The sequence below is a fragment of the Sorex araneus genome, chromosome 1 (genome assembly GCF_027595985.1).
Source record: "Sorex araneus isolate mSorAra2 chromosome 1, mSorAra2.pri, whole genome shotgun sequence".
NCBI lineage: Eukaryota > Metazoa > Chordata > Mammalia > Eulipotyphla > Soricidae > Sorex > Sorex araneus.
The window spans coordinates 401,232,784-401,245,828 of NC_073302.1; the positions used below are offsets into that span (position 1 = coordinate 401,232,784).

The window sequence follows — 13,045 nt, forward strand, 5'->3', positions numbered from 1 at the left end:
AAACTCAGTGCAGGGTGTAGGTTGTGGGACAGATTTGCAAAACAAGTTGTAATTAAATGTCATAAATTTATATTAACCTTTTTATATACAACTGTGTGTATTTAAACAATATTGATCAGTATCCCAGAGATAGATCATAGTAAGATCATATTAAATATTGAATGACCTTATGTTGTGAGTTTTACTCCCTACATGGAGTAGTATGACTGTGGGTAAATAATGTTCATGAGAAAGGAGTTTAAGTGATGCATCATTCAAGCTAGACTGGATGAAGAAGAAAGTAAAGACAACATCAGAATGAGAGATAGAAAATAAATTTAGTAACAAAAGGGCAGGGATTAGTAATAGTTTTTAACATATGTATAGATATGTGTATATTTATATACAGATTTACAATACTATATTATTGTATTTTGTTGCATATGTACGTTATATATATCATATATATGCCTGTATGTACATAGTGACACCTTATATAAAATAAATTGTGTAAGTAGTATATTCTGGAACCTTTTTTTAAAATTGAATCGCCATCAGATAGAGTTACAAAGCTGCTCGTGGTTAGGCTTCATTCCAACACCCATACTTCAACCAGTGTACATTTTCTACCATCTGTGTCCCATTTCCCTTCCTCCTAATCCTTCTCTTCCCCCAAGTCTGTCTGTCTCTATGGTTGGTAGTTCTCTCTCTCTCTCTCTCCCTCTCTCTCTCTCTCATCCCTCTCCTTTTGGGCATTATGGTTTTCAATACAGATACTGAGAGGTTATCATGTTTGGCTGGAACATTTTTTATTTTTTATTTAACCAGCATTTATTTGAAACAGCAGCTAGCTCCCCCAATAAAATAATGCTAATAAAAATTTTAATGAATCTAAATCCTTAGGCCAATGAAGCATTTATTCTTAATGAGAAATATAATTAAGTAAAAAGTATCACTTCCTCTTTCTCTGCCCAGTCAGATAACAGGAAATGATTGTTGAATTTGAGTTTGGATTTCTTTCCCTTTAGAGTAGGTATTCTTAAAATATGGCCTAAAACCCATAAGAAAATTTACACCACTCTGATGGGCCAAGAAAAGATCCACAATTGGAAGCACATTATTTTTAATGCTTTTTCAGAATAGCTCACGTTTCAATAAGTTTAGTTTTGTTCATGATTTAAGGTTTTAATTTTGTTCATGATTTGAGGTTTAGTTTTTGTTCATGATTTATGGCTCAGTGTATTGATGATAATTGCTAAATTTGTGAATAAACATTGTGTATTTTTTTAAATTTAATGATTTAACTTAAGTGATCTGATCTGAATTTAGTAACCCAGTTGATATAGCTCAATCATTTAACACTTGAAGGGTTGACACTTGAAGTTTCCTAGGCAGATAAGAGCTAAAATAATAAAATAGGAATTTTATTTTTATCCATATAAATAATGGCCTTGTTCAAAGACATTTGAGAGAAATCATTTTAGTGGAGTTCAACTAAATGCCATCTCTGTTCCATGAAGCACTGCACTGTATCACTGTAGTCCCATTGTTCATCAATTTACTTGAGTGGGCACCAGTAACGTCTCCATTGTGAGACTTGTTACTGTTTTTGGCATATCGAATATGCACGGATAGCTTGCCAGGCTCTGCTGTGCAGGCGTGATACTCTCTCTCACTATCACAAACCTATTTTTTATGCATCTTCTCCAGAGAAAGGACAAGAGGATCAGTAGGTAATTTTCTCTTTCTGGTCAAGCTGGCTTTGAGAAATCCTTGCTTTCTGTCTATATTCTAAAGCTATTTCAAATGAACTCAAATAAGTCTCGATTACATGGCCCTTCTATATAAGATTCGTGAAAGACAAAGGGAGGAAGAAGATATTTGGACATTTTAGAAATCCGTGAGAGGTTAGTTACAGAAGATTAATTTTAAAAAATGGCTGTTATGTTGTTCATTTGGGGAAAGGGATGTAGGATCAAAATTTGGTAATTATTAAACTAGAGAAGAATAATCAAGTAGCAATAGTGGAACGAGTCCATTATCTTGCATTAATTCAAGCAATATGTATGAAGAACTCATTCTGCTTCAAGAACTATTATAGAGATTGACTACTGAAGAGGGAATTAAAATGTGAAGCTCGTCGGACCAGAGTTATAGTGCAGCAAGTAATGTACCAACATGGATTTGATCCCCATCACCCCATAGAATTTCCCAACCCTACTTAGAATGATCCCAGAGCACAAGTCCTGATCACTGCTGGTTGTGGCCCCCAAACCAAAATAAATAAATAACAGTGAAATATGAAGCTCTCCTCATGTGGTACTTACTTACATTTAAGAATGAAGAGTCATGAGATGTGGACAACTGACAAGCAAGATCTTAAACTGCAAGTACTTCTTGCTACTATCCTTAAGGTCCAGGACAATAGATTCCACTATTTCAGCACTACTCCTCACCCTTTAATTGTTACGTGTGAATTAGCTCTCTACCTTCTGATCTCTATTCACTTTCATTATACCCTAGCCCACAGGGATTTTGAAACATTGAACGTTTTTTTCAAGCATGTTTTACAGAGCTCAAGTGATTAACATACAAAATCATTAATAGTTTTCCAAAGCTAAATAGAGTTTGTCTAGAAGATGGAGATGCAAAACATACACTTACTGTACAGAAATAGGAGATGAACCATGTATTGTTTGTCAATGTCAAGTTCACTTGGCAGTCAGGTCATATGGTATCTATTTAGCTCGTCTAAAATGTTGTTCTGAATAAAAGGAGCAAAACAAATTGATTTCAACTAACTTGCTTTTTTCCCCCCAAATAAAGAAATTGCCCTTTCTAATCTCCTTTTCTAGACAGGAACAAACAGATTAGCATCAATAACTGTCCTGTGTTTTTAATATGTATGTTCAAAAACAGTGAGTACCAAATCAAACCATTTTAATGTTCAATTATGTTAAATAGCCCCCATTTGGCTGTTTTTCTAAAATAAATCTAAGTAAATATTGATAAACAGTCCAAAACATATCAATAATTTGTTGTCTGAGCATGTTATTTAGGGGATTAAACTCACAGTTGAGAGAGCAAATAAATATTACAAGTTACACTGCATCGTATTTGCCAAACTTCCTAAATTATTAGCAAATCCACTGAGTAAATGCAGCGGCAAAGCACAATCTGTTTCCCAGGCAAATCTGAAATCCACTTACAAGGCATAACAGGGTGTAGATGGGATTTCAGATATATAATTAGAGGAAAATTATTGATTCGCCATTTTTGTTTCTAAACAAGGTCATTCTGAATATCATACGGTAGGTTTGTTCAAATTAAGCAAGAGTATATCAGGGTTTTCTTTCCATGTGAACAAGCTTGGAGGTCAGTTTTACCAGTTTGTTCAAGGAGATGATATTGTAAGCTATTAGAACCTATCCTCAAAAATATCCTGGTCAAATAGGAAATATTTAAAATGATGCCCAGTAACTTCCAAATAGAAGATTATAAGTTCCAATACAATGAGAATTGTGGAGGGTGGGGATATGTTTAGATGATGAGGGTGAACTGAACTTTGAGTTTCTTATGAATTTACAGAGGAAGCAAAGATTTTGGAAGAACAGTTATTGGAACTAAGGATCAAACTCACACTGACCTGAATCTGTGAAAGAGTAGAGAATTGAGAGAGAACAGCTACATTGCCTAAGGAACTGGAGGGTCGAGATTTTATTTTTAGGGAATTGGGATAGGGGAGGAGGAAGGAAATGAATGGAAAAAAAAGAGGCTAGAACTAAAGTACTTTCTGCAACAAGACTATCTATGCAAGATGCCAGTTAATTTATTCCTACATTATTGAGGCCCTCCATCTCTCCAGACTTTTATATTCTATTTCTTCCAACAATTGACTTGTATTTTTTACATTTAAAATTTTTATTTTTATTTAGTATAATAATATATGTGTATCTTCCCCCCTCCCAATTTTATTTTATTAAAGCACTGTGAGCTACAAGAGTATTCATAGATGGGTTTTTGACATTCTGTCACTGATCCCACCACCAGTGTCAACTTCCCTCCACCAGTGTTCCCAGGTTCCCTACCCTACCCTTTACCCAGACCCAGCCTGCCATGTTCACAGGCATCTTTTAAGTTTGGATATTTTTAATTTTTTTAATTGAATCATGATGAGATACACAGTTACAAAGTTGTTTGTGATTGGGTTTCAATCATACAGTGTTTCACAACCCGTCCTTTCACCAGTGTACATTTCCCACCACCAATTTCCAGTTTACCCAATTCTCTCCTGCCACCTCGTCTATCTATATGCCAGACACTTCTCTCTCTCTCTCTCTGTCTCTCTCCTTCTTCACTCTCATTCTCTTTCTCTCTCTTTCCTTTTGGACATTATGATTTTCAATACAGATACTGAAAGGTTATCATGTATATCACTTTACCAACAAATGACTTCTGTACGAAGGGATTTCTTTCGGATATGGCATTTTTGTTGTTGTTTTGGTGTTACTGTGCTGTTGGTTCCCACCCCTTTCTTGAAATTAAAGAAAAAAATTTATGAGTGGATTATCTAATATAGAAGATAAGGCCCCATTATCAGGACAGTAAGTACAAACTAATCAGACTCTCATAAGAGTGTCATAAGATACTCATAAGAGTATCACCACTTAAGTAACCAAAGATCCTGCTTGCACAAAAATCCAAAGTAACCCCACAGGAGCAACTGCTATTGCTCACTGTTAATGGTTGGCAGAGATTTGTTGCTATATATATATATATATATATATATATATATATATATATGCAATAGTAACTTTTTAATAATTAAAGTGATTCTGATCAGGTTCATTCTTTTGCTACTCGCACAAATTTCTAAAAATCCTAGGAAAAGGTTTAGAGTTTAAATTTTGTGGTCTGATAGTTTTCACCTCTTGAAATCTCTGTATTCAGGAATGCAGAGACTGAAACTAATACCAAGGGCATGTATATAATTCAAGTTGGTTGAACTGAGTATGTGTTATACAGATAAGTGGAGTTTCGGATCAAACAGTACCGATGTTAAATGTCCATGTAAAAAATATATGTTTAACTCAGCTGTGAAACTCCCTTATGGTTCAAAAGATAAAGGGAGAACAAGCAGGAGACTAGTTAATTTTGCCCTCATGGTATCTCTTCTGTGCATCTTTTCTAACCTACTACCTCTCATTTGTCTTGATCTTCATGATTTCTCATTGGATTTCTGCAGTGTAGAACAATGAGTGAGTCAGACTCCGAACTCAAATCAAACACCACATCTCAACCAGAATTTGCTTTTTACCTGTTCAGTTTTCTCATTTGGAAAAGAGTAAAAAAAGAGGAAAGAAAGAAAGAGAGGAGGGGAAGGTAGTAGAGGGGAGAGGAGAGAAGGGAAGAGAGAAAGAAAAACAGAATGGTGGGAGGGAGTCTAGAAAGGACAAAACAAGAAAGAAATTATATGACATTTCTTAAGGTAGGAATCAAACTGCAGGATTACAATGGAAACATATTTTAAAACTCTCTAGTAAAAGAATAAACATGTTAAATTTAGTTTGTTAAGATTTATTTAACTTACTATATCTGAAATACTCTTCTTTTAAGTCACTAAGCCAGAGTTTATGTGCTCAAGAGCCACCCATGGCTGGTGATTCCTATTATTGGAAAGCGGGTGTTTAGGGATTTTAAAAGGGAGAATAGTGCAGGGAGTCCTGGACCTCCAAGGAAAGCTTATGAAGGAACAGCAGGGAAGAGATGATGAGATCATGTGAGTCACAGTGAGTTTGAAGGAATGCAAATAATTCATTTGGAAATGTATTCACGGGAAATTGAAAATAGGCAGAACTTGAAATTATATTTCAAAGCAAAAAAGGAAATTTAATCAGAAAGTCTTTTTTAATTTTAGTTCACTTTAAAAAGCTCTTCTGGAATCTCACTATTTGCCTTTTGTGTTGTGTTCTGTGAAGACCCTCCAGCATCGCACTCTTGCTCGGCCCATCCTGAGGTCTCAACTCTCCTTAACCCTCACCACCCTGTCCTTGCTTGTTTCATCAATTTTTTTCCTACTATTTTGTCACTCTGACCTTTCTATCACACACAGCCTGCTTCTTATACAGTAATTATGACATCATTAGGCACAGACTGGACTCTGCTCTCACCTTTAACTTTTCAGCTTGACTATCTGCTTCCTGAAGACAGGATGTGTTCTTGCTTCCAAGACCCTGATCGTCCAGAGTGTCTCCTAAAGGATCCTTCAAACAATTCCCGACTTGTCAACATTCTAACTTTAATTCCTGTGACTGTCACTGTCCATGGGTGGGGGAGGGGGTGATGTCAAGACACACTATTTCTTATGAGTGTTTAGGGTTAAAGTATTTCCAGTTACGTAGAAGATTCAGGAAGCCATCACTGAAATCATTTTTCACATAATTCGGGTAACCAGGAACATACAATTTCCACCCACAGCTCTTTTTCAGGTTCTTCAGGAAGTGAGGGTCCAAGGTGGTTTTATTATGAATCTATTTTTCTACATGCACTTTTCTGTTCATTTATCTTCAGATGAAGATGTTTTCATCACTGAGTCAGGAACAGGAAGAGATTAATTTTAAAGGCAAGCAAAAGAGAAAAGCCTAAACAGCCTGCTAATGATGCCATTTTCCCATTTCCTGCTCTTGATGTATTGTGAATGATGGGGCAAGCTCCAGCTCTAGAAATTCATGTTTTGCGGAGGGGGAAAAAATCCATTTCAGTGCCTTGCAAAGCAGAACTACAGGTGCAGCAAGTGAGTAAACAGTACCAGCTGCTCCTTGGCTGTGGATCCTTAAAGAGAAATGAAAGAATAAAGCCAGGTTTGGAGGTAATACAGAATCACAGAGAGGACAGCAGTGGATTTTTCCCAACTTTGGCCCCCATTCTAACATCTCCACCATAGAACAGCATGCTCACAAAGGGAGTGCATGCAGCATACAAAAGCTGAATGTCAGAGCTAGTTTCTGGCCATACTCTGATGAAGTGATTCGGTGGTAATGTCCTGGAAGTCATTGTTACTCAGCCAGGAAACTCATCCCAGATTCACATATTAAAAGCTTTAGTGGCTGGCTTGGGATATGAAGTCAAGTGCAGAAAAGTATAAACTAATCACAAAAAAACCCAGTGAATTTCTATAACTGATTTAAAAAAAATCATATTCCCATGGAGCTAAATGAACTCCTGGGTCTTTTTTTAATAACTTAAAAAATGAATTCACTTTAGTGTGACTGGTTTATGATTTAGGGAAAGGACCCCTGTACAGACTCTGTCCAAATAAAGAGGAATGTACTATAGCAATGTTTGCTCTGTTCTCACCAGTTGACACCTTTCCATGTATCTTAGAGCATCAAATGTGTAGTGTCATTGAGGATCAAGGAATGGAGTGTCACTACATGTGATATAAATGGCAACCAATAACAAAACTTTGGTTTTAATATTGCTCCTGAATCATCTTGGACATTTTATTACTTCATTTGGCATTCTGAAACTTTTCATGAATTATGTAGAAGAATTTTTATTAGATACAGTCAATGGTGGCAGAAGCTCTCTCTAAAACTTACATTTGGGGATTTTCTACATACATATAAAGTTCTAAACCTCCATGACTGCCCTTTTGTAATGTCACAGTAAATACTGTGGGACTGTGATAATGTCACTTGGGAGCGCAAAACAAATGCTGAGAACACTCAGAAGCATGTTGTGTATTATCTCTCTAAGACGATTTATTAGTGTTCTAGCCAACGCTTGCAATACAGTTTACCCCAGTGCTATTGACTCTTGTCACTGTTCTCGTGCTGGCATTGTCACTGCTTATACCCATTGCCCCCATCTCCTGTCAAGACATGACTTCAGAGAGACCAGATGAAAAGGTGAATGAAATACCAAGGCACATTTCTACATGTGAGTGGAAACCAAGTTTTATGTTAAAATGGGATCGTTTCAGGTAAATGGCCTTGACCCTGATTTGACAGTCATTTTCTTTTTAGATTCTGTTATATTGGAGGGTGGTGGAGAGGGATTGTTGCAAAGTACAATTCCCTGTTGCAAGATTTCTTCCCCAAATTCCAGAATGCTTTGATGGGTGAGTTTTTAGAACTCGAAAAACACATGACCTTCTGCTGCAAACAGTGTTGTACATTCAAAGAAGTCCCAACTCACCTGTAATCTCCCTGGACAGAAACAAACACTGCAGAAGCAGCCATGTCACTTGCTGTACTGCTCTACACACCATGAGCTCCTGAATGTTTTCACTGGCACAGAAAAATAGCAGAGCCTTGGCCGACTTTTTCAGGATAATAGGGATTTTTCCCTCCTGTATTTTCTAAGGTCCTACTTCCTCTAATACCTTTTGCAAGTAATCTTATTTGTCACTCTGATTTCACTGTGCCTTTGGAATAGATTAGAGAATAAAGAGTGTTGTTGTTGTCTTTGTGTGTCTATGCGACACCAATATCATAGCAGGCTACTGAATGCTACTTCTATTTAACTCCTATGAACCCATCCAAATATGTAGGTCCCATGCATGTTTTAAATATCTGGATTTGTTGGGCTGGGGTAATAGCACAGCGGGTACTTTGCCTTGCATATGACTCACATGGGTTCGATCCTCTGCATCCCATATGGTCCCCTGAGCACCACCATGCATAAACCCTGAGCACTGCCAGGTGTGGTCCAAAGACAAAACTTCAAATATCTGGGTTTGGGAATTGAAGTGCATCTGGATGGGCTTCTGAAAACTAATCAGTTTAATGATGTGTCTGGGAATTATGAAGAGTGATAGATCTGAGACTTGTCATTGGCTTGCACAGAGCTATGCTCAAAGACGCGGTCTGCAAACAGAATAGTATTCTAGGATGAATGTACTAAGCAGCCTGAACTGCCAGATTGGCTTACCCAGGAAAATTCAAACGGAGAAATTTCAGCTGATGATGAAAGCATTTCAAGTGGGGTAGATTGAAACTTTTTTTGCCTTTGTTGCTGGTTTCTCTGGTGGCTAGTGCTTGGTTCTTAGTCATAAACATGGAAGCTCTGTTGAGTTCTCTGGAAAGAACCTCAAACTCTTCTAGTTCCTTAAGCCTCTTAGGTCACTTGACTCGGAGTGACTCCAGGTAGAACTGAGAGGTGAGGATGAAGGTCTGTGGCAAGGACACTCTCCTCATTAAAATTTCTCCTCTTCAGGATTCTGGGACTGATTTGGCAAGGCTCGACCAGGAATGATCCAAGTGGCTTTCACCTCATTGGTTTTCACTTCATTGCTCTTGGCTTTCTCAGGGAATTGTTTAATTGGGTTACTATTGTCTCCATGGCAGGCACCTCCCAAAAGGGACTCATTTCAAAGCCGGGTTATTCTCTCTAACTCTGAGTAGACCTATTAAGCAAAGGCAGTCCCTTGACCAGTGCAATCCTTTGTATAAACATAAACATGATTCCAGGTCCATTTATTTTACCTGAATTCATTTATAAAATAGAAAAATTCTCAGATTCTAAAGACAGATGAATTTGTCCCCAGATCTTTTCCAGAAAATTCTCTAGAGAAAGTACTAATGTGAAGGACCTGGTTGAAAATAGCTTTTTTTTTTTTTCTTAAATGAGCCAGAAAGGTAGTACAGCAGATAAAGTTCTTGCCTTACAAGCAGTCAAGCAGTTGACCTGAGTTCAGTACCTGGCATTCTATAATCGTCCCCCAGTCCTCGAATATAGTCTCTTTAGCCCTGAAAAGAATGATCCCTTAGGACAACGCCAAGAGTGAGCCCTTAGCACCAGTGTGTGGCCCTCCTCCAATAAAAGGGATGGGGGACATTTCTCTTTCTTTTTCCACCTGGTCTTCTGCTTTAAGAATGTGCAAAATCCTGGAGCAGAGGATATTCACATTTGTATAGGGATTTCCAACTTGGATATAGTTTTAGGAGACAATAAACCCTGTTTTAATAGCCAAGAGGGGTGGGGGTTTTCCTGGTCCAATAGGAAATTTGTTTTGTCTGTAGCAAAGAGCTGTTTGTTTTCTGAGCTGCAGATTCTCAATCTGCTGACGGCAGCAAATGCATCAGAAGTCTCTGAGGATGCGTTTCAGTGGTGGGTGCTTTGTGGGAGAGAAGGAGATTTTCCTTGGGATTCTCTCTGACCTCAGGCACAACTTTAGAACTAGGTGGTATCTGCAGCTTTTATGCCTGCGGGCATACGGGCTCCTGCTGCTTCTGCTTGCAATTTTCAGCTTATGAGCCCACCTGGGTGTGTATTTTGTTTTCTTGGCTTATGGAGTTTCAAAGTAGCACAGAATGTACCAGGATGGGCTTTGCTGGAAGTGACTAAAAAAGGAAACCTTGGGAAAATTGGCAGAGAGCTGTCTGTTTGGTGAGAGGCAGGCTGAACCAAACTTCCTTTGGGCTTCTGTGAAGGAAAGCAGGAACTTTCTGAGGAGTGAGGAATGGGGTGGACAGCTTAATTCTCAGACCAAGAACTCTTGCTCTATTAATTCAAGTCACAGATGAGGTAACTTATCTTAAAGTGCACCTGACAAATGAAGAAGATGATACTGCTGACATTTACTGAGCACTTATTATAAGCCTTCTCAACCATTTATTTCCATTTATTTTATTGTAATTCTCACAACAGCCACTAGGTGCCAAGTGCTCTACTTTGTTTATATAGCAGAAAATTAGCAACATTAAAAAGTGAAATAATCCCTATATCACTGTATCCCTGTCATCCCATTGTTCATTGGTTTGCTTGACCGGGTGCCAGTAATGTCTCCATTTGTCCTAGCCCTGAGATTTTTAACAGCTTCTCTTTACCCGTCCTTCCCAATGGTGCCATATTGGAGGCTCTTTCAGGGTCAGGGGAATGAGACCATCCTTGTTACTGTTTTTGGCATATTGAATACGCCACGGGGAGCTTGCCAGGCTCTGCCGTGTGGGCAGTATGCTCTCAGTAGCTTGCCGAGTTCTCTGAAAGGGAGAACTAGACAATAAGAGGTCACTTCCAGGAGCTTTGTTTTATAGTCTCTGGATGTTGGTTCTTGATAGAATTATACGGTGCTGGGAGTTTGTGGATGTGACTGCCTGGCTACTAAAAAATGGGGGATCTGGGTGGAGGAGACCCAGTCCCAATCATAGTAGGCTTGGAGATCTCAGCCCCAGGTCCTGGACACCTGGGTTCCTCTGCCGGTTTCTTCATGCATGAGGCTCGTCCAAGCATGTGGAGAGGGGCCATGAGCATTGCTGTGGCTGGGTTCTGGAGGTCTTCAGCATTAAATCAGCAACATTAGAAGGTGAAATAATAGATCCAAAATAACATAGGTGGCAAAATGGCAAAGCTTGAATAAAAACCTAAGACATAGCTTGAGGCAACTGATGATTGAGATTTACTCCCAAGCAGGGTTCATGTTAGAATCAGGGGGGGGGGGGGTGGGGCTGGGAAATTAATGAAAATCAGAATGGCCAGTCAGCAATCTCTTAGTAAGAAAGAATGGGGTTTCAACTTAGTCTCACTTTCCTTACAGGCTATTTGTCTTTCTTTACATTTGTTTTCATCTTTTCCTATAATTTGAAATATATATCTTTCTATTCATTTTCCAACTTTTTCTTCATCTCCAACAATTTAATCTTTTACCCTCTGACATCACATTGTCTTTTTTGATGCTTTTCAAGAGAAATCTGTCCATTGTCATACTCAGATTTTTTCCATTTCCTTATATGAATAGGAAGGAAAAGGATAATATAAGAAATGTAGTAAGTGAAAATCATCTTTTTAAAATTCTTTCCTTTATTTTTCATTTTCTACTCATAAGATAATATGGAAACTTTGCTTGCTTGTTTAAAATCACTGTATCACTGTCATTCCATTGCTCATCAATTTGTTCGAGCGGGCATCAGTAACGTCCCCATTGTGAGACTTGTGGTTACTGTACCCCTCTTGGAGAGCCCTGCAAGCTATCGAGGGTAACCCGCTCACATTGCAGAGCCTGGCAAGCTATCCGTGACATATTCAATATGCCAAAAACCACAAGTGTTTAAAATGAAAGATAAAAATTGAAATGTGTCTCTTGTGCTTTCTGAAGTATGTTCCACAAGCCAGTAAACTATCTCCTTTCTCTCTCTCTCTCTCTCTCTATATATATATATATAGAGAGAGAGAGAGAGAGGAGATAGTTTATATATATATAAACTGTAGATATATATATATATATATATCTACAGTTAACTGTATTATGCTACCATCATGTCTTTTCTGAGAGCTAAAATAATGTTCTGTATATTTGGTTTGGGTATTATGCTTTAAACCCTTAAGTTCCATGGGAAACATGGGACTTATAATGAGCATATATCTAATATAAAAACATGTTTCCTTTCACTTACTGGTAATTTTGAAAGTATTTGTGTACCCATTGAATTTCAGTTTATGCTTAGTTATTGTCAGTAGGACCTTCATATTTAGACTTAAAGATTCTTACAGTGTAAGATAGTTGCTGTTTGCTTAATTGTCAAATATATGTCATGTTTTCATTGTTGTCATTTTGTGTGGTTTTGGGGAACCACACTCAGAGATGCTCAAGGGTTGCTCCTGGCTCTGCACTCAAGATTACTCCTGGCAGTGCTGAGATCATATATATATATATATATATATATATATATATATATATATATATATATAGGATGTTGGGGATTGAAACTGACTTGGCCACAGGCAAAGCATGTGTCCTGCTCCCTGTACATCTCTCAAGCCCCTATATGCAATCGTTTAAGCTAGTATTTTTTTATTTTTATTTTTATTTTGAGGCCACCCCAAAAACTCCCATCCCTCTTGGAGAGCCCGGCAAGCTACCGAAAGTATCCCACCTGCACGGCAGAGCCTGGCATACTCGATATGCCAAAAACATATCCTCATGTTTTTGGTCCTCATTCCCCTGATCCTGAAAGAGCCCCGAATACACCATCAGGCTACAGTAGCATGCGACAGGGATGAATGGAGACGTTACTGGCACCCACCTGAGCAAATCAATGAACAATGGGATGACAGTTATACAGTG

General features: G+C 38.1%; 1 protein-coding gene across 11 annotated transcripts in view; it reads left to right on the plus strand.

Annotated features, from left to right (window-relative positions):
- The window catches only part of MAGI2 (membrane associated guanylate kinase, WW and PDZ domain containing 2), a 1,445,467-nt gene that overhangs the window by 1,026,253 nt on the left and 406,169 nt on the right, over positions 1–13,045 (plus strand). The window lies entirely within an intron of this gene.